This window comes from Artemia franciscana, chromosome 1 (genome assembly GCF_032884065.1).
Source record: "Artemia franciscana chromosome 1, ASM3288406v1, whole genome shotgun sequence".
Lineage (NCBI taxonomy): Eukaryota > Metazoa > Arthropoda > Branchiopoda > Anostraca > Artemiidae > Artemia > Artemia franciscana.
This window is the reverse complement of record NC_088863.1, coordinates 11,323,276-11,347,509: the sequence shown is the minus strand read 5'-3', so window position 1 is coordinate 11,347,509 and position 24,234 is coordinate 11,323,276. Positions and strand designations below refer to the sequence as shown.

The window sequence follows — 24,234 nt, the reverse complement described above, 5'->3', positions numbered from 1 at the left end:
ATATATATATATATATATATATATATATATATATATATATATATATATATATATATATATATATATATATATATATATATATATATATATATATATATATATATATATATATATATATTCACAGGTGGGACACAACTACAATGGCGTGTAACTAATATGGCGCGTAACGACTTACGCGCGGGGGGGGGGGTTTGGGGGAGGTGCGAAGCGCCCCACAAACTAGGTGTTGGGGTGGCGCGAAGTGCCACCCCAACATCTAGTATATATATAAAAATAAGTTGTTTGTTTGTTTGTCTGTCTGTCTGTCCGCATATGACGTCTGAATTATTTCATCATATACCAATTCAAAAATGAATGTATTCAAGCCGAAGTAGCTGAGTTGGTAAAGCGTTATGTTCCAGGTTCTAGGTCCGAGAGGTTCCAGGTTCGAACCTTGGCTTTAGCATTATTACAAAAGAAGAAAAAAAGCTAAAAAAGGTAAAAACTACTACAAAAAAACTAAAAAGAAAATACTAAAAAACTAAAAACTAAAAAAAAACAAAAAAAAATAAAATAAAGGTAAAAAACTAAAAACATAAAAAGAAAAAAAACTAAGAAAACTAAAAAAAACTAAAAATAAAAAAACTAAAGACTAATAAAAAAAAATAAAAAAAACTAAAAACTGAAAAAGAAAACAAAAATAGAAAAAGGAAAAAAACTGAAAAATAAAGAAGAAAAATAAAACTAAAAAAATAAAAATTAAAATAAAAAAAAAACTAAAAAAGGTAAATGTATTCAAGCCGAAGCAGCTGAGCTGGTAAAGCGTTATGTTCCAGGTTCTAGGTCCGAGAGGTTCCAGGTTTGAACCTTGGCCTTATCATAATACAAAAGAAGAATAAAAATTAAAAAAAGTAAAAACTACAAAAAAACTAAAAAGAAAATATTAAAAAACTAAAAAAGCTAAAAAACTAAAAAAAAACTAAAAAAGGTGAAAAACTAAGAACTAAAAAAGAAAAAAAAAGAATAAAAAAGGGTAAAAACTTCAAAAACGAATGTATATACAGAACGGGACACAGGGAATATAAATGACGACCGGGACACTAAAAGAGAAATTACAGATTGGGACACCGGGACACAGATGACGACTGGGACGTGTGTGTCGGCTGACGTCATGTTTGTGTGTCGACTAACGTCATGTTTGTCAACTACAAATGATGACTGGGACACAGGAACTCGCCGGAGGGACACAGGGACACGCCGGGGGCACAGGGGGGATATATAAATGACGATGGGGACACAGGGAATGTTTTATTAGCAATCACTATCAACAAAGCTCAAGGGCAATCATTGGAATAATGAGGTATAGATCTGAATACGGATTGTTTTTCCCATGGACAATTATATGTTGCATGTTCAAGAGTCGGTAAACCTGGCAATCTATTTATATGTACAGACAATGGGACAGCGAAAAATGTTGTATATTCGCAAGTTTTACGTAGTTAAAAACATATATCTATATATATAAAAATAAGTTGTCTGTGTGTTATGCCTGTCGAGTGACGTCATGTCATCGTGTCGTCATGAAGTTAGTTGTCGTCATGTTTGTTATGACGATGACGTCATTAAAGGCATTTAAGAAAATCGTTCAAAGAAAAATTTTTAATTGTAAGAAGATCATGGACGGAAAATGTTTAATTCTAAAATGACTGAAGAACCTACAATGGCAACAGCCGAGGAAGATGCTCAAAGAGTCTATGCCAAAAAACTTGCCGCTGATAGAGAAAGTAAGAAAAGAAAGCGTGCCGAGAAATCACAAGAACAGCAAGAAAACTACTGACAAACCGGGACACTCAAAGAGAAATTATAGACTGGGACATCGGGACACAAATGACGACCGGGACACAGGGACACAACTACAACGGGGACGCCGGAGGGATATATAAATAACGATGGGGACACAGGGAATGTTCGATTAGCAATCACCATCAATAAAGCTCAAGGGCAATCAATAGAATAATGAGGTATAGATTTCAATACGGATTGTTTTTCCCATGGACAATTATATGTTGCATGTTCAAGAGTCGGTAAACCTGACAATCTATTTATATGCACAGACAATGGGACAGTGAAGAATGTTGTATATTCGCAAGTACTACGTAGTTAAAAACTGGTAATATATATATATATATATATACTAGCTGTTGGGGTGGCGCTTCGCGCCACCCCAACACCTAGTTGGTGGGGGCGCTTCGCGCCCCCCCCCCCAAGCCCCCCCGCGCGCGTAAGTCGTTACGCGCCATATTAGTTACGCGCCATTGTAGTTGTGTCCCTATGTCCCACCTGTGAATATATATATATATATATATATATATATATATATATATATATATATATATATATATATATATATATATATATATATATATATATATATATATATATATATATATATATATATATATATATATATATATATATATATATATATATATATATATATATATATATGTTTTTAACTACGTAAAACTTGCGAATATACAACATTCTTTGCTGTCCCATTGTCTGTGCATATAAATAGATTTTCAGGTTTACCGACTCTTGAACATGCAACATATAATGGTCCATGGGAAAACAATCCGTATTCAGATCTATACCTCATGATTCTAATGATTGCCCTTGAGCTTTGTTGATGGTGATTGCTAATCGACCATTCCCTGAGTCGCCATCGTCATTTATATATCCCCCTGTGCACCCCGGCGTCCCCTTTGTAGTTATGTCCCTGTGTCCCGGTCGTCATTTATATTCCCTGTGTCCCGGTCGTCATTTGTGTCCCAGTGTTCCAGTCTGTGATTTCTCTTTGAGTGTCCCGGGCGTCATTTATATTCCTTGTGTCCCGGTGTCCCGGTCGTCATTTATATCCCCCTGTGCCCCCCGGCGTCCCCATTGTAGTTGTGTCCCTGTGTCCCGGTCGTCATTTATATTCCCTGTGTCCCGGTCGTCATTTGTATCCCGGTGTCCCGGTCTGTATATACATTCGTTTTTTAGTTTTGTTTTTCTCCTTTATTTTTTTCCTTTTTTCTTTTTTTTCTTTTTTAGTTTATTTAGATTTTTAGATTTTTTAGTTTTTTTATTAGTTTTTAGTTTTTTTGTAGTTTTTACCATTTTTTAGCTTTTTTAGTTTTTTTTTTTTACTTATGTCCTGGTCGTCATTTATACTCCCTGTGTCCCGGTCGTCAGTTGTGTCTCGGTGCTTTGTTGATTGCTAATTTATATTATATTTATATTTATATTTTTTATATTTATTAATATTTTTTTAGTTTTCTTTTTCTCTTATTTTTCAGTTTTTTCCTTTTTTTTAGTTTTTTCTTTTTTAGTTTTTAGTTTTTTTTTGTTTTTTACCTTTTTTTAGTTTTTTTAGTTTTTTTAGTTTTTTAGCTTTTTTAGTTTTTTTATTAGTTTTTAGTTTTTTTTTTAGTTTTTGCCTTTTTTTAGTTTTTTCAGTTTTTTTTAGTTTTTAGTTTTTTAACCTTTTTTTAGTTTTTTTTAGTTTTTTAGCTTTTTTAGTTTTTTTTCTTTTTAGTTTTTTTTTGTAGTTTTTACCTTTTTTAGTTTTTTTTTCTTCTCTTGTATTAGTGTGAAATAATTCAGACGTCATATGCGGACAAACACGACGTCACTCGACAGACAGACAGACAGACATAACCCACAAACAACTTATTTTTATATATATTTATTCATATTTTTTTAGTTTTCTTTTTATCTTTTATTTTTCAGTTTTTTCCTTTTTTTAGTTTTTTTCTTTTTTAGTTTTTAGTTTTTTTTAGTTTTTTAACTTTTTTTAGTTTTTTTTTAGTTTTTTTAGTTTTTTAGCTTTTTTAGTTTTTTTATTAGTTTTTATTTTTTTGTAGTTTTTGCCTTTTTTTATTTTTTTCAGTTTTTTTTAGTTATTAGATTTTTACCTTTTTTTAGTTTTTTTTAGTTTTTTAGCTTTTTTAGTTTTTTTTTCTTTTTAGTTTTTTTTTGTAGTTTTTACCTTTTTTAGTTTTTTTCTTCTTTTGTATTAGTGTGAAATAATTTAGTGTGACGTCACCTGATCCACAGATCCACAGATCCACACACAGACAACTTATTTTTATATATATAAGAAGATATATATGTATGTATATATATATATATATATATATATATATATATATATATATATATATATATATATATATATATATATATATATATATATACATATATATATATATATATATACTAGCTGTTGGGGTGGCGCTTCGCGCCACCCCAACACATAGTTGGTGGAGGCGCTTCGCGCCCCCCAAGCCCCCCGCTCGCGTAAGTCGTTACGCGCCATATTAGTTACGTGCCATTGTAGTTGTGTCCCTATGTCCCACCTGTGAATATAGATAGATGTATAAATATTTTAACTACGTAAAACTTGCGAATATACAACATTCTTGGCTGTCCCATTGTCTGTGCATATAAATAGATTGTCAGGTTTACCGACTCTTGAACATGCAACATATAATTGTCCATGGGAAAAACAATCTGTATTCAGATCTATACCTCATTATTCTAATGATTGCCCTTGAGCTTTGTTGATGGTGATTGCTAATCGAACATTCCCTTTGTCCCCGTCGTCATTTTGTCCCAGTCTGTAATTTCTCTTTGAGTGTCGCGGTCGTCATTTATATTCCCTGTGTCCCGGTGTCCCGGTCGTCATTTTTGTCCCGGTCGCATTTGTGTGCCGTTGTCCCAGTCTGTAATTTCTCTTTGAGTGTCCCGGTCGTCATTTATATTCCCTGTGTCCCGTTCGTCATTTGTGTCCCGGTGCTTTGTTGATGGTGATTGCTAATCGAACATTCCCTGTGTCCCGGTCGCTTTTTCTTTGAGTGTCCCGGTCGTCATTTATATTCCCTATGTCCCGGTGTCCCGGTCGTCATTTGTGTCCCGATGTCCCGGTCTGTAATTTCGTCAGTCGACAAACATGACGTCAGTCGACACACAAACATGACGTCACTCGACAGACATAACACACAGACAACTTATTTTTATATATATAGAAGATATACTAGCTGTTGGGGTGGCGTGGGGGCGCTTCACGCCCCCCCCCCCAAGCCCCCCCCCCCGCGCGTAAGTCATTACGCGCCATATTAGTTACGCGCCATTGTAGTTGTGTCCCTGTGTCCAACCTGTGAATATATATATATATATATATATATATATATATATATATATATATATATATATATATATATATATATATATATATATATATATATATATATATATATATATATATATATATATATATATACTAGCTGTTGGGGTGGCGCATCGCGCCACCCCAACACCTAGTTGGTGGGGGAGCTTCGCGCCCCCCCCCCCCTCCAAGCCCCCACGCGCGCGTAAGTCGTTACGCGCCATTGTAGTTGTGACCCTATGTCCCACCTGTGAATATAGATAGATATATATATATATATGTTTTTAACTACGTAAAACTTGCGAATATACAACATTCTTTGCTGTCCCATTGTCTGTGCATATAAATAGATTGTCAGGTTTACCGACTCTTGAACATGCAACATATAATGGTCCATGGGAAAACAATCCGTATTCAGATCTATACCTCATGATTCTAATGATTGCCCTTGAGCTTTGTTGATGGTGATTGCTAATCGAACATTCTCTGTGTCCCCATCGTCATTTATATATCCCCCTGTGCCCCCCGGCGTCCCCGTTGTAGTTGTGTCCCTGTGTCCCGGTCGTCATTTATATTCCCTGTGTCCCGGTCGTCATTTGTATTCCGGTGTCCCAGTCTGTATATACATTCGTTTTTGAAATGGTAAATGATGAAATAAATTTTTGTATTTTTCCCCTTTTTTTCTTTTAGTTTTTTTTTTTGGTTTTTACATTTTTTTAGTTTTTTTTAGTTTTTTTTCTTTTTTCTTTTTATTTTTTTTTTTATTTTTATTTTTTTAGTTTTGTTTTTCTCCTTTATTTTTCTTTTTGTTTCCTTTTTTTAGTTTTTTTTATTTTTTAGTTTTTTTAGTTTTTTAGCTTTTTTAGTTTTTTATTAGTTTTTAGTTTGTTTTTTTCTTTTTAGTTTTTTTGTAGTTTTTACCTTTTTTTTAGTTTTTTTTTTTTTACTTATGTCCTGGTCGTCATTTATACTCCCTGTGTCCCGGTCGTCATTTGTGATGGTTTGTTGACGGTGTTTTGTTGATGCTGATTGCTAATTGAACATTCCTTGTGTCCCGGTCGCTTTCTCTTTGAGTGTCCCGGTCGTCATTTATATTCCCTATGTGCCGGTGTCCTGGTCGTCATTTGTGTCCCAATGTAATTTCGTAATTTCGTCAGTCGAAAACATGACGTCAGTCGACAAAGAAACATGACGTCACCTGACACACAGACAGACAGACAACTTATTTTTATATATATAGATATATATATATATATGTTTTAACTATGTAAAACTTGCGAATATACAACATTCTTCGCTGTCCCATTGTCTGTACATATAAATAGATTGTCAGGTTTACCGACTCTTGAACATGCAACATATAATTGCCCATGGGAAAAACAATCCGTATTCAGCTTTATACTCATTATTCTAATGATTGACCTTGAGCTTTGTTGATGGTGATTGCTAATCAAACATTCCCTGTGTCCCCATCGTCATTTATATATCCCCCTATGCTCCCCGGCTTCCCCGTTGTAGTTGTGTCCCTGTGTCCCAGGCGTCATATTATAGTCGACAAACATGACGTCAGTCAACACACAAACATGACGTCAGTCGACACACACGTCCCAGTCGTCATTTGTGTCCCGTTGTCCCAGTCTGTAATTTCTCTTCGAGTGTCCCAATCGTCATTTATATTCCCTGTGTCCCGGTCTGTATATACATTCGTTTTTGAATTGGTATATGATGAAATAAAAAAAAATCCTTTTTTCCTTTTTTTTTGGTTTTTACCTATTTTTTTGCTTTTTAGTTTCTTTTTTTCGTTTTTTTGTAGTTTTTATCTTTTCTAGTTTTTTTTTTATTTTTTTTTAGTCTTCTTTTTCTCCTTTATTTTTCAGTTTTTTTCCTTTTTTTAGTTTTTTTCAGTTTTTAGTTTTTTTTATTAGTTTTTAGTTTTTTTTTTCTTTTTAGTTTTTTTTGCTCTTTTTACCCTTTTTTAGTTTTTTAGTTTTTTTCCTTTTTTAGTTTTTAGTTTTTACCTTTTTTTAGTTTTTTTTTAGTTTTTTAGCTTTTTTAGTTTTTTTAGTAGTTTTTACCTGTTTTTTAGTTTTTTATTAGTTTTTTTCTTTTTTAATTTTTTTCTTCTTTTGTATTAATGCTAAAGCCAAGGTTCGAACCTGGAACCTTTCGGACCTAGAACCTGGAGCATAACGCTTTACCAACTCAGCTACTTCGGCTTGAATACATTTACCTTTTTTATTTTTTTTTTTTTTTTTTTTTTTTAGTTTGCGCCAACACAGGTAGTTATATAACTGAGCTACTTCGGCTTGAATAAATTCGTTTTTGAATTGGTATTTGATTAAATAACTCAGACGTCATATGCGGACAGTGACGTCACTCGAAACACAGTCACACAGACAACTTATTTTTATATATATATAGATATAGATATATATATATATATATATATATATATATATATATATATATATATATATATATATACACACACATATATATATATATATATATATATATATATATATATATATATATATATATATATATATATATATATATTTGTATTCACAGGTGGGACACAGGGTCACAACTACAATGGCGCGTAACTAATATGGCGCGTAACGACTTACGCTCGCGGGGGGGCTTGGGGGGCGCGAAGCGCCCCCACTAATTAGGTTTTGGGGTGGTGCGAAGCGCCACCCCAACAGCTTGTTTGATATAACCCGATATAACGGATATAACCCGTTTTATTTGATATAGCCCGATATAACTTCTCTAAGGTATGTCCTGGTTGCAGCGGTAGCTAGCATCCTAGTAAGAGCTCTATAAAGGATCACTTCAGTTAATCATAAATGGGGAATAGGTAAGTTTCATCGGTAACATAATTGTCTAAATGGCTGAAAACTAGTAAAGAACAAACCATGAAACATATTAATATATTAAAGAACGAACTCAAGCCTATAGTAATTGAACTACAAAGCACACCCTGAGACTAAACTGAAGGATTGATCTAGTCAACTACAGATGGGAATTATGTAAGTTCAATTGGTATCAAGGCTGTAGAGATACATGAGACCTGGTAAAGAATAAACTATTTCACATTTTGGGTTTAGTTGGCTGCCTGATTCTTTGAAGTTTATCTCTTACTATATAAGAAACTTACCGTTCCTTGGCTTGAACAACGAGGAAAGTATGTTGGCTTGAAAGTCAAGAAAAGTGACTGCAACTACAATATACTGCATTTATGGCATCTATTTACTTTTCTTTTTTTATTTTCGGTCGGTGGAAACACCCTCATCTAGCGTCTTTTGTAATAATGAAAAAAAAAATTTGTTTATGAAAAACTTCATTTTTCTATGGCACTGTAGTAGCTTTTGTTCAGATTTAGGTGACTCTCACAAAGAGCCTTTGTGCCTCAATTCTAATTAAAGGACCTTTGTGTTTCAGGACTCATTCTTAAGAAATCAGGACTAACAGTCAAACTTTTGCTTAAATAGCAAGGTATTGATGATATTTAAATATCTTGTATTTTCTGAACCTCAATTATTGTAGTTTCATTTAAGACTGCGTTATACGTCAAACTAATGCACCGCTAGTCCGTCCCAAATTATAAAACCTAACCCAAACTAAACTATTATTTCTAGTAATGAGGCATACACAAGTTTACACTAATTCAAGCACAAAATAACACATTTAAATTCTTTTACACATTTGATGATATAATCAATTTTGCCGTTAGTCAAACTAAATAGTTTCTAAAATAGGATCATTATTTTACAACAACAAAAATCCATTTTTCTATAGCACTGTAGTTGCTTATGTTATTATAAAATCAGGAATCATCGGATTCATCACATAATCGGATATACCTGAAACCTATTAAAGAAGAAACCACGGCAAATAGTGGGGGTTAACATAATAAAAGCATCTTTTGAGAATCGAGGTTCCAGCGGTAGCTTGGAACCTAGTAAGAGAAGATAACGTCCAAGTTTCACAAATAAAATAGCCCATAATTCCAAAAAATAATGTCCAAAACAAGAAGTACACTATTAGAACTGCCTTGTCCGAAATCTTTACATAAGTCGTTATGTTGCCAAGTTTTCAGAAATGCTATTAATTTTTAAAGTGACTGATAATCACATGAATAAAAAGTCAGAGTTATAAATTTTATTATATTCATGTAAGCAAGAATGTGAATTCAGCACCAAACACCACTAGCTAGAATCCCTTTTGACTAGCATTCTGAATGTCGTTGTTGTTGTTTTGAGGTTTGACACATTTGACCAATAGCTCAAATGCATTCGTATCACTCAATTTTTCTGTACGTCCGGTAATCACTACCTTTCTTGGGTGTCATTTTAGGCAATATTCACTGAACTTGGGTCACTTATCAGCACTTGCCTGCGTTGAGAAATGGGAATCAAGATAATGCAACTGTGTTTGTCACACATCAATTAAAATACATATAAAATAACATGATTTTACATTATAACCTGTCTCAGAAACCCAGGCATAAAAATGTAACAGATAAATGCTGATAATATTAATAAAGCCAGATACGTTCTGGATTATTTCAAAGTCCGATTCTCTTCCTCCCGTAAATAACAGTCTGGTAGCTTTTTGCTAGTCACAAATAATAAAAATAAACTATGGAAAGCAAAATTGGCTTTACTTTTCGTTAAAAAAGTCTTTAAATAATCCTAAGTTCCAATGGAACCTGACTGGGTACCAATTACAAAGAAATTGGTGATTCTAAATCTGAAATCGTGTGTTTTTTTAGTGTCACCTTATAAAAAATGTTCAAAAGGGAATTAAAAATTTTTTGTTTCAAAGTATGAACGGCGATCCCAAAGGTTGTTAACGAGCTAATATAAAAGGTAAAAACCAATCAAAATATAATCTTAAACCTTAAAAATAAAATAAAGATTCCATTTACTTTTGTAACTTATAAAACAATTATTGATTATGGAGAGGGTAAAAAAATTAAAACCTAGTATAATCTAGTAAGAATTTAAATAGAATATACTGTTTTAACATAATTATTACTGCGAGTAATGGCAGTTTTTTAAACAATTTCTGGAATTTTGTCTTTAAAATTTTGAAATATTTTTTGCGTCTCAGTTATGGGCTCAAACTTGGAGATCTCTTCATCTCAAATGTAGACAACTTGGCCATTCTAACGGGCTCCATCAATTCATTGCTGGAAGTGGTTTCTGGAAGTGCTTGCTGTCAATACTCCTGTCAGCTCAAGTAGAACAACTAGCATCAAAGTTGTCAGAATGTCCACCTATCTAGGCTCCACATTTTCGTCACATGACTTGTTTCTTTCCAAGCTGGAATCAATTATATATAAATTGTCTTCTGACAAGGGCAACATGAACTGTCACATTTGGCAAAAACCGAACATCAGTCATTCAACTAAACTGTGGATTTTCAACAGCCTCGTTGATTCTACAATGCTTCATTGAGCGGAGACATGGAATAAATCAACTGAAACACTAATGGTCATCGATGTATTTTATACAAGGAGCCTGAGAAGGATTAAAGGCTTAAGATGGTTTGATTTTATGGGTAATGAGAAGCTGATGCAGTTCACCAAGCAGTCTTGATTTTTTACTCAAGCAGCTGAGCGTACCTTAGGAAGGTTTAAAAACTAACACGAATTCTCCTGTACTTACCCGTAGAGACAGTCTTTAATTTTTACCCCATGAAAGCGGTTTGAAGTAACCTTAAGGACGACCAAAGAAACCATGGTCGGAAAGCCTATTCGAGTTTCTGGCGATGACAAAGATCAGATCTAACGAAGCACAGAACCAAGCAATGGAACGAAGCGGATAGAGGAGGGTGACATCACTCTCTACACTGAGCAGTGCCCGACAGGATACCTAGGTCAAGTAAGTCAAATCGTGTGGACGAAGATTTTCTGCCTATTTTTGTATGTCCGGCAATCGACAAAGGGCCGAGAAGAGCGATCGAAAACTTTTTATTTTTCAAGTGACAATGATGCATAAGAGCGCGAAAATTTGGATTATAAACACATTTTTAGGCTGTAAATAGACTAGATTGTTTTAATTTTGCTGTTTCTATTTTAAAGATGCTTCTTATAGAAATTACTAGTCAAATGAGAAAACTTTTAAATAGCCCATAATAAATTTGTCACCAGTTCTGTCTCAATTATGGGAATTCTTGAGAACCATGTAGGCCTAGCTGTCAACACCATCTAGATAGGAATGACCATAACAATAGGAAATGCTAAAAGCTGATACAGAGAGATTTTTTTGGGAAGTTTCAATTAAAACTAGATCAAGTGGTTTTGGCTAGGCTAGTGTATCTTGAAAAATAGGAGATTGACTTCCAGGAATGATTTCAGGCCTAATTGTGCCATGTAACTATGGAACTTGGGTAAAATACTAGTTAATTGACTTCTTGCTATCTCAGAAAGGGTTTAGGTTAGGAAAATGAAACTTTCAGGGATGAATCTACAGACTAAAGTATGTCCTGGGAAGGTATTTTGAAGCAACTACCTCCACTCCTCCCTCTAGAGGGCCCTGACCTTTGATGACCTTTAAAAATATGTGTGTTATAAAAGTGAAACCTTGCAAAATAGATCTTCTGCTTAATTGAAGTACAACGAAATTGTTTTTGCAATCATAACTTTGCTCAATTCCACTTTATAAAGTTTTAAAGATATGCACATACATTTCCTAAATTTTAAAAAAAAAAACATTGATATGGCTCAAAATTCTACTCAAATAACAGGAATTGCATTTTCAAAACCAAAGGCAGAGAAAAAGCAACTAGTAGCCTAACTGAAAATTAAGGTAAATTGCTGTTTTGTCAAAATTTCAATAGGTGTCAAACCTGTCATGTATGCAAATTTCAGGGCCCTCTAGAGGGAGAAGGAGTGGAGATGGGTACTTTAAAATACCTTTCCAGGACATACTTTAGCCTGTAGAACCATCCCTGAAAGTTTCGTTTTCCTAACCTAAACCCTTTCAGAGATAGCAAGAAGTCAATTAACTAGAATTTTACCGTGACATGAGCCTACTTTTCTTGGACTCTAGGTTTTGTCCCAACATTTCTGGTGATATGAGTATATTTTAAGCTATATTTTGGTATTTTTCTAAAGATACATTTGCTAAAGGTCTGGAATAGCAGCTCTTCAGAACAAGACATCCTTAGAAGGAAAAAAAAACACTTTTTTAGATAGCATATATTATGTACATTTTAATAGTTTTATCATAGGCTAGCCATAACCTTTTGATCATTTTTATGGTCCTGTTTGTAATTTTGGCAATTCATCCCCAGCCCTTCTCTAATAATCTCATCTACTTAGGGTACTGTAGCCTGTGTTATTTTTTTTTTTTAATCTAAAGATTCAAACCCTCTGGTATTGACAACAAGCTGTTAAGTCTAGGCCTGCTGAAATGCACCATCACCAGGCACTCTCATACAGTCTTCCTGAAACTTTAACAAGGCAATTGTTAGACCATTCTTTGATTTTTGAACATGTCTGACTTCCTGCTCCTACAAGCATGACACTAGAATAACTGGAAGAGTTCAAAGATATGCCACCAATTCTATCATGGGTCTAAAAAATATTAAGCATGATAAGAGACTAGAACAACCAAAACTAGCAACTCTGGTCTTCAGACATCACATATGTGATATGATGCTGACCCACAAATATAATAGTCAACCAACCAACACCCTATTCACAAAACACACAGGTCAACACAACACTAGAGGACACTCACATAAGCTAGAAAAGCAAAGATTGAAGATCAGAATGCTCCAAAACTTTTTTACCAAGTATATATATCCAAAAGCTAGAACATCTTTCAAGACAAAAATATGACTGCACCTGCTAGTGCCTCCCTCAAGTCAAGACTTAACAAAAAATGAAACAACAAGCTATGGAAATATAAGTGGAACAGTCCATCCCTATCAGTTGCCAAGTAATACAACATTACTGGGCCCATAATACAGTGACATTCTATATTATCATCATTGACACAGAGCAGAACAGATCCAGCATAGACCTTAATCTTGCTCTGAATTGTGAATTAAGGTAAATCTGATTGAAAAACAGGTGAAAATCAGAAAACAAAATAATGCAGTATGACTCAATGTCACTTTATGTTTACCATAAAGTAAGAATTCCATTGTTTTTTGTTATTTTTTTATTATTATAAAGCCTTGGGTTATATGAGACCATTACAGGGGGGGGGGGGGACTGAGGACTTATTGCCAAAACACAAACTAAAGCAAAAAAGATAAACATAAAATTAGTAATCTAAAGTGTCTCTGTTTTTGTCTTGGATTTCTCCTTCTGAAGAGCTGCTATTCTATACATTTACCTACATTTTTGTAAATTCTTTAAAATTTCTTAAGGATTTTGCCTAGTCATAGGTTTCAGAACACTTTCTGTTGGTGTTCATTCTTTGTATTTATTTATGGAAGTTTAAAATTTGTAATACATTGTTTGTGTAAGTTTATTGAAAATCATTGCTTTTTAGAGGGGGAAAGGTTAAGATAGGTACTACCAAAGATTTTCTATGCTATATGCTTGTTTATGTTGTGGAAACTCTTTGTTGATAGGAAAAAGTTTTGTCTATACATTAGGGCTATATGTAGGTATTAATTGGAGAGGGCTTGAGTGGAAGTATTAGTAGGCATATTAATTGTTATACACAGCAAAGGTATAGTTCTAGAATAGTGGTTTTTCAGCAGGGGACATGATAGAACAAAAAGAGAGACTCTTTTAGATTGCTAATTTTAGATTTGATTTTATTGTTTTGTTTGTATTTTTGAAAATTTGTCCCTAGCCTCACTCTAATACTTTCATATATCTCTAGGCTATATGAAAAAAAAAAACATACTAATTGATGAAAACTGATTGATAAACAGTTGAGAATGAGAAAAAAAGGAAATAGTATTCATTGATGCTTGCTCCAAACTGAAAAGTAAGAACTTAAATCATTTTTGGGTAGTTTTTCATGTTGGCTAAGGCTTATTGGATAAGAGGGGGCTATGGGTGAATTGTCAAAACTGCAAACAAAACCATAAAATTAGCAATCTGAAATACCTCTTTGTTTTAGTATATCTCCTTCTGAAGAGCTGCTATTATAGAACTTTACCATAGGAAGAGCTAGGAATAGAAAACTGTGTAAATTTGGAGTTTTTTCTATTACACAAGGCTTTTTTCTGCCATCTAATAGCTACTTATAACAAATTTTGTTGCAACAGCTAGGACAGAGCTGCTTGTTAGCATAATAATTTTGCTAAAAGTTTACAGAAAGATGATAATTGGGTAGGACATTGAAAAGCCATAATATTTGTAATAAACTTGAAACTTCTGAGGATTATTATGAGGTTAAGAGGACTTCAAGGCAAAAAAAAAATGCTAAGAATATGATAGTTTGAGAAATATTAGCAGTCCAAAATTCTATCAATATTATTAAAATGGAAACTAGTCATCCTACTTTGCTATTTTATCTAGTTTTTGAATATTATGCCTGAAATTTGTAATCAATTATTTAATTTGTTTCAGAAATTCTCTATTAGTTTTTGTCTGCATAATAGAGATTTAATTGTTCAAAAGATTGTTAGCTACTAGCTTTTGTTTCAATGGTTAAAAAAGAATGTTTGCTAGGTTGAGAGTGAACACACCACTAGATACATCTTTCTAAATATACTAATTGATTCCTATACTAATTTTATTTTGAACCCTTAAAGAAGTTTTTAAAGTGACTAGTTTTCATAGTCTTGCTTCAGTTTACCCCTCAATTATTGACACTGTATATTTTACTTGCCTCTGTTCATTTGCCTGCATATTTGCTTTTCAATACTCTGTGTATTGAGTCTCTTCTCTATTTATTCAAGGTGAAGATTGCATCAATCTCTCAGCATACCAACTCTGCAAAGCTTGTGGTCCTCAGCTTTAATTTGTAATCTGTCTATACATAACTGATATGCAAAGCTTTATTGAAAACTAATTCATAAATTGAGACTGTAGATTTGCAGATTCTGCCAGATGGAAATGCAGTTTACCACTATGTTTCCATTTGAAGTTTTACAGATGAATTGATAATGAAATCAGTCAGGTGAAAACTTTTTCCCTTGTTCTGTGCTAAAAAAGCTTTCCTGCATCTTAATTGGTTAGTTAACTGTCTGTAATGTCTTAAAAAAAAAAAAAAAAACTGCCCTTAAGTTAGATATAACTATAAATAATTTTTCTGTTGATTTAGATACAAGACAAGCCCATGGCCTACTCTGTTCCTTGTTTAAAATAAATGATTTGTTATGAAAGCAACATTTTAGTTCGGTTCTGATGCTTTTTGCTTATAATTTTGGTATTTTATAAAAAAAACTACTATAAATCTAAACTTCAATCTCCGTTTGGCAGATTCAGTCAATCTGCCTACTTGTCAATTCTATGAAGTTTGTAGTCTCTAATTACAGTTTGCAAACTGTGCAATACTAAATTGGCACACAAGCCTCCATTGAAACCCAATATTTAAATTAGGCTGGTATATTTGCGGAATATGTTGGATGGAAATATGCTTTACAACTTTTTTTTTGTTTCATGTTTTATAAACATATTGCCAGTAAAATCAAGTGATTAAAATCCTTCCTTTCTTAAGATATGCTAAAAATTAGCTTTCTCACATTTTCATTGGTTAGATAACTGTTCTAAGGTCCATAAAATACCAAGTGGAAGCAAGGCATAGCTTCTGGGGCTTGTGTGAAAAGTGTAGTCCTCAGTCCTGATTTGTGAATGTTACTTCACTTTTCAGAAATCTTTAGTAATTTTTAATTGAGGGTAAATAGTATTGTTTTACACTTCCTTTAGTGAGGGCCTTGTGTCACCTAAAGTGTATGTTAAAAAGAAATCACAGCTTCTGTTTCTTTGAGCAATGTTTCAAGTCTAAAGATATGTTCCAGCAAGCATGCAAGGAGACACTAGCCTGCCTTTTAGAGGTCAATGATATTTGGTGCATTTGGAACCAAAATTGTTGGAGATTCAGTGATAAGCAAGAAATTTTTCAAATCTTCAAAATGATCCTAAGGTCATTGAAAGAAATGCATGAAGGAAAGAAACATCATTATTTGGAAAGCTAGTAAAGATCATAGTAGTTTATTCAGAAAACTTAAGCCAAGAACATCATTGGATGGGAGGATCTGTTCCTTCCCCCAATGTCTTATTCACCAGGAGACACCAGAGGTCAAAAAGGAGCATTTCCCCTCAGATCAGAAATTGTAAGGGTGCAAAAATCCAAGAAAGGTGACAAACCCTTTTTTTGCGATCAACCATCATTTTACCTACCAATCAAAATCAATCTTTTAAATTTTTTTTACACATGAAAGAAGAAGAAGACAACCCATGAATTACCTATGCCAGCAACAATAGCTGTTTTACAGACCACCCTTAAGAGGTAAAAGGACTTTCATTGTGGTTAATATTCCTCATTAAATAAAAGAAGATGGCTGGGCCAATGCTGGGTCCAGGGGATATATTTCTTCTTGCCCTTGTATGTTTTGTTGAGTAATTGATAAATATGTGATATAATGTCTCTTACTATAACTGTGGATTTGGGTGAAGAATTCCAAGTAATGTTCCCTTGGCCCTCTCCTGCAACTATATTTTTGGGTATTTGAGTAGTATACTATGGTGTGAATTTTGGAAAAAAATTATTTAATGACAAATTTAATAAGGAAAATTGAACCTGTGTAAAGCCTGTGTGCAATTCAATAGATATTTCTCTTCGATTCAAGGCTGTAGTAGGTGGTATATTGCTTTTCAGTATATATTTGAAGATGATTTTAACACCTTGTAATGGTGTTTCTGTTTGGATAGGTTTCTGATCAGTATTTCTAAATTAGAAAGATAACTGCTATGGCAGCTACACTTTTGCAGAACCACCACATTGGGACGTTAACCCACTTCATTGGGATCTTTTCCACTGGCCAAATGAATAATTGTATAATTAAATGAATTGGACACAAAAATGTTTGAATAAAAAAATTGTTTAATTGTTTCCCTGACGATTTTGAAGTATATTGGGTCAAGTAAAGAACATGATACAGATTTTGCCTCGTTCCTCCCCACTTTAAATCCTCTGCCTACATATTATTCCATAGGCTACTTTAAGCAGAGCTCTAAGCAATTCAGATTTTTTTTTTTTTTTTTAATTTCTGGTTAATGACAACCTGACAACCTAAAATGTATTAGTTTGATTCACTGTCGGTTGGCTGTGTTTCTGTTGGGTCAGTCTATTTTTTCACCCTTGAGTCAAATCTGAAGGGAGTTTGTAACTTATATGTAAGTTAAGAAGCAAGTAAAATAAGGTCAAGGTCTTACAGACTGCCCTTAAGAGGTAAAAGGACTTTCGTTATGGTTACATACCTCATTAAATAAAGAAGATGGCTGGGCCAATAGGAGCCAGTGTTGGGTCCCAGGGATAGATTTCTTCTTGGCCCTGTGCGTTTTATTGTAGTAATCGATATAATTGTGATATAATGTCCCTGACTATAATTGTGGATTTGAGTATCAGAAGTAAGGAATTCCAAGTAATATTCCCTTGTCCCTCTCCTGCAACTATATTTTTGGGTATTTGGGTAGTGTATTATGGTGTGAATTTTGGAAAAAAATATTTTATGACAAATTCAATAAAGGAAATTGAACCTGTATTTGTAGTTTTGATATTTGGGACATAGCCTTGCTTTCCACTGGATAGTCCTGGACACAATTTAAAATGAATTAAAGGCTATTATTCAGTGGGAAAAACTATATTCCTGCTTTAACAACTTTGACAGAGAAGTACTTGAGTAATGCTAAGACCTTTCCCACCCATTGAATCGCCTAGGATAAAGAGTAGCTCTAAATACAATCAACAAAATAGAAGAATTCTTGGACAACGTCATAGTTGTCACATAAGCCTCAGATTTAATCAAATTTAATAAACACCTCGAATCTAATTAAAATGATTGGGAGAAGTTTAAAGAAAAATGAGGCCCAATTTAGAATGCTAATCCATTTCTGAATGACTTGTTTGACTTAAAACAACGAATAATATAATTTCTGCATGCATTTTTTTCTAAATTTGAAACCTATTTTGTTATATGAATGAAGCTTTCAGGAGTGCATCTACTGTCTACAAAGTCATAACTTTCTACCTTAATTCTCTCCCTCCTTTGAAGGCTTTAGATTCTTAAAAGAAAGTTTGGCTCAAAAGCTATTCGTCCTGACAATAAAAACACTAAAACGTCAAATTTGGCCTAATGTTTGCTTTTCTTGGATCATTGGTTTAAAAAAAAAAATCCGGGATTTGAGCTGGATTCAAACTATATTGGAAGAGTTTGTTCAAAGATGTTTTTTAGAATCATTCAAACGTTATATGTAGAGTAAGATTAGAGGTGTTTGACCGAAAACACCATCTTCTATCCTGATTTGGTCTGTAGATCGATTTCCTGAAGTCTGATTAATCTAATATACAGACTTTCTAACTTCATCAGTAGTTAAAACGAAAAAATTCGTAAGAAGAGAAAACGAGGATTTTAACAGCCAGTGTAAAATAGAACTTTTGCTTAAACGCCTTCAGTACAGAATAAAATAATAAAGAATATAGAAAAAAGTCCATGGGACAATATAAAAAGGACAAACCTTAAAACAAACAAAACAATTTAAAAGAAAATCAGTTACCCTTTCATTGTTACTTCGAAAGGGTCTTCTTTTAATTTAAGTGTTCTTTTTTAAGTTTGTCTTTTTTTATATTGTCCTGTAGAGTTCTATCTGTATCTTTTTATTTTATTCTGCACTGGAGATGATTAAGTGGAGGTCTCAACCAAAATATTTGTCTTGACCGAAATTGTTTCTTGTATTTTTCACTGGCTTTTATAATCCTCGTTTTCTTTTCTTTCTGATTTTTTTTTCGTTTTGTCATGCTTAGCCAATGTGGTCTCAGAAATTATTTTCATCAGTAATAGATCCCTCAGAATACCTTCACATGTCATTCTTTGGATTTTAGATCATTTTTGCTTAATTTTTGCTTTGAAGATTTGTCTTCAAGTTAGCAAAAGGTCTTAATAATAAAATTCAACCCAGCAATTTCCAAATAAATAAATGTCTTCAGAATGTACTCTTGATGAACATTAAGATGTCGTGTAATTTTCTTGTTTGCTTACCAATTGTGTAATTAATGATGCAATGCAATGGTGAGCCAAAACAACAACCTATTTGATGATAAGTCACCTTCTCTTATCTATTAGACATAAAACATTTTCACTAATATTTCTAGCTGCACTCTCAACTTTCTTTCCTGAGACATCATCACGTGACTTCACAAGCTATTTGCCTTAATTTATTCCATCCCAAATCAGAACAGTATTCAATTGTTCCTGGAAAGTTTATCTAAATTCTCATCCTGGAGTTTACCAGCATCATAGCTTCCTGGAAGGTAGTAACCCTTCCTATCTTTCAGCTTTAAACTAACCCTAGACACTGCTAGATAGTGATCACTACTTTTAACAGCACTACTATGCACCCTAGTATCTTGTATTGATCCTACCAGTCTTTCAGTTTACAGTAGGCCTAACATAATCAGTAAGGTTAGCTGTCATACTAGATTGTTACATCCTGCAAAATTACAGTAGTCTATAGCCATTGCTGTTTTCCTATACTAGATTTACCTAGACTAGGCATATTTTATGCTAATGAAAAATATTGTTTGAATATAACACCTTTTGTACGATTTATGTCGTCTTTAGGTGCATATTAAATAAAAAAAAACTTTTTTTCAGCTGAAATTAAAGAGCAACTTTAAAACTTAAAACAAACAGGAATTATTACGTATATGAAGGGGGCTGGCCTCTCCTCAACACCTTGGTCTTCACACTAAAGTTTTTTAGTATTAAAAAAAAAATTCTGATTGTTCTAATTAAACAGACCTTGTGTTTCAGTAGTCACTCCTAAATAATTCGGAGAAATTCAAACTTTAGCGTTGAGAGGAGGGGGCAACACCCTTGATATATCTAATAATTTCTGTTCGTTTTAAGTTTTAATATTGCTCCTTACTTTCAGTTGAAAAAAACTTGTGTTTCTATTTTATTTCTGATCGTTTTTTTTTAATAATGCCAAGAAATCTGGCTCCTCTTCCTCAGAAAATCCCTCCTCCCCATGGATATATCTTCTAGAAAATTAAATCCTTTTGAAAATTTACCCCAAACAATTACCCTTAAGATCTCCACGCGTAAAATTGGGTCACTAAAGAGAAAGCCAGAAATAAGAATAATTTCATGTAGGAATTCTGGAAAATTAACCCCCCTGATAATTTCCCTCCTCATGGAAATTTCTCCCTGTGGAAAATCCCCCAACCGACAGATGTATACATACTTTTCAATAACAAATACTGTACATAAGCAATGGGCAAATTTTTTAAGTTAAAGAGCTTTCTCCAGGGGTTGTGGAAGGCTAATTTATCTCAAAAGGCACAGTTATTCGACCTTTAAACTATGCTGAATAAAATGGCTTAAAATTTTGATTAGACAATTTTGAGAAAAATAGGAGATGGCCTAGTTGCCTTCCAATCTTTTTGGTCACTTAAAAAGGGTGCTAGAACTTTTTGTTTCCGTTTGAATGAGTCCTTTTGCGATATTAAATAAAAAAAAACAAGTTTTTTTAACTGAAAGTAAGGAGCGACATTAAAACTTAAAACGCACAGAAATTACTTCGTATATGAAAGAGGCTGCTTCCTCATCAACGCCCCGCTCTTTACGCTAAAGTTTGACTCTTTCTCTCAATTCTTCTTTTTAAAACAGTAAAAAACTTTAGCGTAAAGAGCGGGGCGTTGATGAGGAAGCAGCCTCTTTCATATACGAAGTAATTTCTGTGCGTTTTAAGTTTTAATGTCGCTCCTTACTTTCAGTTAAAAAAACTTGTTTTTTTTATTTAATTTCTAAACGTTTTTGAATCAGTGCATGTTTTGATTTTGGCTCTCCGCAGAGGAATAATCAAAACGAAATTTGCATTTTTTTTTTTTTTTGGCTTAATGGCTTTCTCATAATTTTGATCGAATGATTTTGAGAAAAAAAGAGCGGGGGACGAAACCTAGTTGCCCCCCGATTTTTTGGTTAATTAAAAAGGTAACTAGAACTTTTCATTTTTTACGAATCTTTTTATTGGTAAAAGATTTACGTAACTTATAAATTAGCTTACGTAAAGAACTTTTGTATTCTCATGTTTTTATTACATATATGAGGGGATTCGCCCCATCGTCAGTACCTCGCTCTTTACACTAAAGCTTAAATTTTATCCCAATTCATTAAGAATGACCCCCTGAATCACAAAAGCCGTAGAATAAGTAGTTGAAATTACTGAAAATACTTTAGCGTAAAGAGCGAGGTATTAGAAGGAGGTGAGCCCCTCATATGGGTAATAATTTCTGTTTGTTTTAAGTTTTATTGCTGTTCCTTACTTCCAGCTGAAAAAGCTTTTTCACCTTTATTTTTTAATTGTTTTTTTTTTAAATAATGCTAGTAGCCTATATCCTGCTCTCCCTTCATGGAAATGTTCTTCTCCCATTACAAATTCTCTAAGGAAAGTTCCCCCAGCATATCCCCCTCTTCTCAACCCCTCCCCCAAACCAAAAAAATCCTCCTGAAAACGCCTGTATACTTCCCAATAACCATTACTATATGTAAGCACAGGTCAAAGTTTGTAACTTGTTGCCCCTCCCACGGGGACTGTGGGGGAGTAAGGCGTCCCCAAAGACATAGTTATAAGGTTTTTCGACTACGCTGAATAAAATGGCTATCTCAGAATTTTGATCCGTTGACTTTGGGAAAATAATTAGCGTGGGAGGGGGCCTAGGTGCCCTCCAATTTTTTTGGTCACTTAAAAAGGGCACTAGAACTTTTCATTTCCGTTAGAATGAGCCCTCTTGCAACATTCTAGGACAACTGGGTCGATACGATCACCCCTGGGGAAAAAAAAACAAAAAACAAATAAACACGCATCCGTGATCTGCCTTCTGGCAAAAAATGCAAAATTCCACATTTTTGTAGATAGGAGCTCGAAACTTCTACAGTAGGGTTCTCTGATACGCTGAATCTGATGGTGTGATTTTCCTTAAGATTCTATGACTTTTAGGGGGCGTTTCGCCCTATTTTCTAAAATAACGCAAATTTTCTCAGGCTCGTAACTTTTGATGGGTAAGACTAAACTTGATGTAACTTATATATTTAAAACCAGCATTAAAATGCGATTCTTTTGATGTAGCTATTGGTATCAAAATTCCATTTTTTAGAGTTTTGGTTACTATTGAGCCGGGTCGCTCCTTACTACAGTTCGTTACCACGAACTGTTTGATTCTAGGACTGCTGGGTTGATATGATCATTCCTGGGGGAAAAGAACAAACAAATAAACACGCATCTGTGATATTTCTTCTGGCAAAAAATACAAAATCTTACATTTTTCACAATCAGATGGTGTGATTTTCATTAAGACTCTTTGACTTCTTGGAGGTAATTCTCCCTTTTTTTGAAAATCAGGCAATATTTTAGGCTCGTAGCCTTTAATACGTAATACTAAAATTAATGAAATTTATATGTTTGGAATCAGCATAATAAGCTGATTCTTTACACATGTCTATATGCTTATTTGTCCACTATTGAGCTGGGTTGCTCTTTACTTACAACTCATCACCATCAACAGTTTTATTAATGTGGCGTCCTTCACATGAAAAATGTTTTTTTTTCAAAATTAAGGCTTTAAAGTAGAGCCAGCTGAATGGTGCACGTCCTGCCCATGACCAAATAAAATATTGCCTTGTCCCACTAGGGGGACCTGCATTCTGCGTTGGAAATCATGGCTCTACACACTGAATTGTTTGCAAGCCTAAATGGTTTTTGTAAATAAGACCTTAAACTGTAAATTAAGCACATAAATAGGGTTTTATGGCACTTGGTATTAACCAAGTGACATATAGCAATCGCAAATTCTGTCGGTCTGTGTCGGTCCCGGTTTTGCTACTTTAGGCACTTCCAGGTAAAATAAAACGATGAAATTTGGCAAGCGTATCAGGGACCGGACCAGATTAAATTAGAAATAGTCGTTTTCTCGATTTGACCATCTGGGGGGAGAGTGGGGGGCCGGTTAATTCGGAAAAATAGAAAAAATGAAGTATTTTTAACTTATGAGTGGGTAGTGGGATCTTAATGAAATTTGATGTTTGGAATGATATTGTGTCTCAGAGGTCTTATTTTAAATCCCGACCGGATCTGATGACACTGGGGGGAGTTGGAGGGGGGAAACCTAGAATCTTGGAAAACGCTTAGAGTGGAGGGACCGGGATGAAACTTGGTGGGAAAAATAAGCACAAGTCCCAGATACATGATTGACATAATCGGAACGGATATGCTCTCTTTGGGGTAGTTGGGGGGGTTAATTCTGAAAAAATAGATAAAATGAGGTATTTTTAACTTACGAACGGGTGATCGGATCTCAATGAAATTTGATGTTTAGAAGGATAGCGTTTCTTAGAGCTCTTATTTTAAATCCCGACCGGATCTGGTGACATTGGGGGGGGGATTTGAGAGGGGGAAACCTAAAACTTGGAAAACACTTAGAGTGGAGGGATTGGGATGAAACTTGGTGGGAAAAATACACACAAGTCCTAGATACATGATTGACATAAACGGAACGGATCTGCTCTCTTGGGGTAGTTGGGGGGGGGGGTATTTCTGAAAAATTAGAAAAAATGAGGTATTTTTAACTTACGAACGGGTGATAGGATCTCAATGAAATTTGATATTTAGAAGGATATTATGTCTCAGAGCTCTTATTTTAAATCCTCACCGGATCTGGTGACATTGGGGGGGAGTTGTGAGGGGGAAACCTAAAACTTGGAAAACGCTTAGAGTGGAGGGATTGGGATGAAACTTGGTGGGAAAAATAAGCACAAGTCCTAGATACCTGGATGAAATTAATTCCCTCTCATTGGGGGAGCTGGGGGGAAGGGTTGATTCTGAAAAATTAGAAAAA

General features: G+C 34.0%; 1 protein-coding gene across 2 annotated transcripts in view; it reads left to right on the top strand.

The window, feature by feature from the left end:
* Window positions 1–15,150: 15,150 nt before the first annotated feature.
* Window positions 15,151–24,234, top strand: part of LOC136025508 (repetitive organellar protein-like) — a 33,656-nt gene continuing 24,572 nt past the window's right edge. Inside the window, exon 1 of one of the 2 annotated variants that reach the window (XM_065701547.1) lies at window positions 15,151–15,297. The gene's annotated coding sequence lies outside the window, so the exon portion shown is untranslated. Of the gene's footprint in view, window positions 15,298–19,510; window positions 19,651–24,234 lie in introns of those variants that run through there. The other variant, XM_065701540.1, reaches the window with a different exon arrangement.